Source organism: Theropithecus gelada, chromosome 13 (genome assembly GCF_003255815.1).
Source record: "Theropithecus gelada isolate Dixy chromosome 13, Tgel_1.0, whole genome shotgun sequence".
In the NCBI taxonomy this organism is placed as follows: domain Eukaryota; kingdom Metazoa; phylum Chordata; class Mammalia; order Primates; family Cercopithecidae; genus Theropithecus; species Theropithecus gelada.
The window spans coordinates 48,830,708-48,834,592 of NC_037681.1; positions in this window are offsets into that span (position 1 = coordinate 48,830,708).

Consider the following 3,885-nt stretch of genomic DNA (forward strand, 5'->3'; position numbering starts at 1 on the left):
GGACTTGGCCATCGCACGCTTAGGGGATCCTCTCCTAAGAAAGGGGAATGTGGCCAGGAGCCCCAGGGTTGGTGCCTTCAGGATCCTCAGGACCTGAAAGGCAGCAGCTCAGATTCTTTAGGAAGTGGCTGCCCCTCCCTCTTCAAACCCATTTCTCTCCTTTCACCGCCTAAGGAACTTCTTGCACTTCCCCAAACCTCCCCGAGCCCCCACCTCCATGCCTTCCTGCACAATGCTTTTCCCCCGGCCTGAAACTCCCTTCCCCTCCCATGTCTGGCTTCTGCCTACTCCTCCCACACGATTATCTCAGATATCTCTCCCCACCCCGCGTCTTCTCCCAGGGAGTCTTTCCTGACCACTCCCTCTGCATGGAGCCTGGCTGTCTGTCCGTCCGTCTGTCCATCCATCTGTCAGCTATGCCCCTGGCCTCCTGCCACGCACCCCTCTTCCCATGCCCCCTCACACCCTGCAGTGGAACTCTATTTCCCCTCTGGACCATGAGCTCCCGGGCCCTGGCCCTGATCTTCCCTCTCAGGGGCCTAGTCCAGGGTCTGAAACATAATAACAGCTTAATAAATGAGTGTCAACAATTACTGGCTTACTCAATGAATGACTTCTGAATACAGGGCCCACTTCTACAAATGAGTCACACGTCTGAGCCACAGTGCCCTGCCCCCACCCACTGACCCCAGTGAAACCCTCCCCATGATGACATCATCATTACCTTGAATTCTCAGAATCACTGGTGCCTCCTATCTTCTCCTTTTACTCTATCTGCTTCTCACCCTCCTCCTCCTCCTTCTTTCCCCCTTCTCTGGGGGCAGCACATCTAAATAAGGTAGTGTTCCTTCCGGGCTGTGAATGATCGGGATTTTCATCTAGTGACTCGGGAAATTGTGAGACAGAATCAGGAAGTCGATCCCCCAGTGCTGGACAAGGAGATGCGATGTCCGTTGGCCCCTGGTGCTCTCGAGTTAACTGAGTGGGAGACTGGGAGGACCTAGGTAGGGAAGGAGAGGGCCTGAGCCGAGGAGAATGGGTATGGGGTGTGGGAGACTGGTGGGACTGGGCCCCTTTCAGACTGCACAGGCCAAGGCATCCCTGGTCTGGCATGAAGGGAGAGGCCACTGCCCTGTCCCATACACTTGGCTGCCTAAGGTCCTTTGTGGGGGGCAACCATCCTCCCCCTATCCAACTCAGATGATCAGGAAGGAGCCCACCTGGGGAACATCACTGCCTCTCGTCTCATCTTCTCTCCTGTGACTCCTCCTGTCTTTTCCCCTAAATGTCATGGAGGTGTTTCTGGCACAAGCAGTGAGGTGCTGGACATCCGGAGCATGCCCCGGGGTCACTGCCATTTTCATGTCATGCCCTTTTCCGTGAAGAAATAAATTAGGACCCTGCTTCTGGAAAATTGATGTTTGTGACATCATGAAGGCAACAGATGGGATATTTGAGATTCTTGAAAAAGGACCACAAATATCTCAATAAAAGGCAACTTCTGAGGCCAGAGGAAAACATAAGGAATAAAAGGACCGCTGCTTCCCGTATCAGGTGGGAAAAACATGACATGAGTTAACCCCAAAAAGGTGTTTCGTAAATAAGTAAAAATAAATAAACCTAAGAAGGGCAGGTAAGCCAAAGGTTGTTTCTTGACAGGTTTGTCGAGGGATACAGGGGTCCCGTGGCAGCATGTCCAGCTCTACCTTCTCACACTGCCTTGCAATTGCCTCCTTGTCTCTGGAGCCCTAGGGGGCAGGGCCATGTATGTTCTCTCTCTCTCAATCCTATCCTGCGACCTGACACATAGTAGGTGCTCAGTAGGCAGAGTAACCGTATAATTTATCATCCAAACCGGGACACTTCAAGGTGAAAGGAGGCTATTAATAATTACATCTGGACAACAGTTGTAATATGGGACTGTCTTGACAAAGAGGTGTCTGTTGAATAAGTGAATGAATGAATGAATGATTCTTTAACAGGCTGAGGCTGCTGGCACTGAGGCATTCATGGCTTCCTACATCTGTTGGTGCCACCGTCTAACAGAAAATTCACCCGTGTGTACCATGTATACCGTGCTGGGATTGAAAGTCCATCTCCATTCTTATCTTGCAGACTGGGACTCTACTGCAGAGAGAAAGTGGGCTGAGCCGGAAGGGCCCTGCAGGTGCTGCTCAGAGCATCTTCCTGCTGGCTTGGACACCAGGAATTCGGCTCTGTGTTTTCTGTTCTTTGTAGCATTTAATCCTCACACCAGCCTTGTGAAGTCGATGTTCTTATTAACTTTTACAGGTGAATCAACCCAGGCTTAGAGAAGTGAAGTATTGTGCCTGAGGTGCTAATATCAGAGCTACAATCTATACCCGAGTCTGTGGGACACCAAAGTACGTGCCTCTAAGACGTCACCACCTTGCCTTTTGTGTGGCCTTCTCTCAAGGAGAAGACTTAGAGGCTTGGGGCGTCCAGTTTCTGGAGGCAGGCAGGGCCTCCTGTGGCCTGATCCATTGGCTGGAGAGGAGTCAGCAGAGGCTGGGGTCATGGCATTGTCGCAGTAGTAATGGAAAGTTTGCCTCCTGGACGTGCCCCCAACCCCACATCTGATTGCAGGCAGAGTCTTGGACGGGGCAGTGGCACATTCAGAACCTCCAGCCAGGCTAGGACCGTGAGAAGTTAGCTTTTCATAGGTTACAAGGCCTATGGCCACGGGAGCAGGTGGGGCAGGGGCCCTGGTCAGCCTGCTTCACAGGCCCGGATGCTGCCACCTGAGCCTTGTAACTGAGCCCTCGTGACTCCTGAGGGTGAGTTAAGGAGGAGAAGGCATCCAGAACTGGAACTCCTAACCAAGGCCTCTATCAGTCCTTCCACCTCCTGCTTCCAGCCCTCCCCACCCCTACGGCCTGCTTCCTTGATGCACGGCCTGCTGTTTTTCCAGAACTTGGTTCATTTGCAGTCCCAGTCCATCGAGAGAGCAGCCTGGGAGTCTGAGGGCTCTAGCCCAGGAGAGAGGCTTGCCGGGGCCTGGCGGGGCTGAAGTGGTGGAGAGGGGAGAGGCCAGGCCCAGAACCTCTTTTTCCCTCTGGTGTTCCCAGGCCAGTCAGGCTCCTTCTGCTGGGCGACTTGGGGAGGTGAGAGGATGTGGGCTGGGTCTGGGCAAGGGCTCAGTGAGGGAGCAGGGTTAGGCACTCTCCCCAGCTCCTCCCCACCCACCTCCCACCTCCCACCTCCACTCTCTGCAGATAGCCCTTGCCCCAAGGCTGCAGCCCAGCTGACAACCCTGAGCCTGGGCCAAGCTGACATCCCTGAGCCTGGGCCTCCAAGCACAGCTCCCTGGCGCCCTCTAGTGTCTGCCCCTCTCAGGTACAGGGTGCCTTAACACACAGCTCCCTGAGCCTGGCGCAGGGCCAATCTCTGAACCTAGAATTGACCTTCCAAATCGGGCCATTTCTAAGCATGAGGGGGACTCTGTTGACAATGATGCTGGACAGCAGACGCAAAAAGAGACTGGTCCAGCTGTCTTTTCATCCCACTCAGGTCAGAAGTGCCCCCTCCCCACTCCACTGTGGCCCCCAGAACCATCTCTGGGAACCACCCCATTTGTAAATGAGATAATGCATGTGACATGCTTAGCAAGGGGCTGGGAGAGCAGAGAACCAGTGACTATGTGGTCCATAAACAGCTATTAGCTCTCCTTCTCCCCACCCGTCCCCTTTGCCACAGCTTTAGGGATGACCTCTGCCCTGCTGGGCGCCCTTGATGACTAACACAGCAAGTGTATGGACCGCCACCTGTGCTGGCCTCACCCCCCTTCACCCTCCATTTCCTCGTGACTGCCCCCGTGGCTTCTGGGTGGAAGGCCCCAGACAGGTTTGCTAAACGACTGACTCC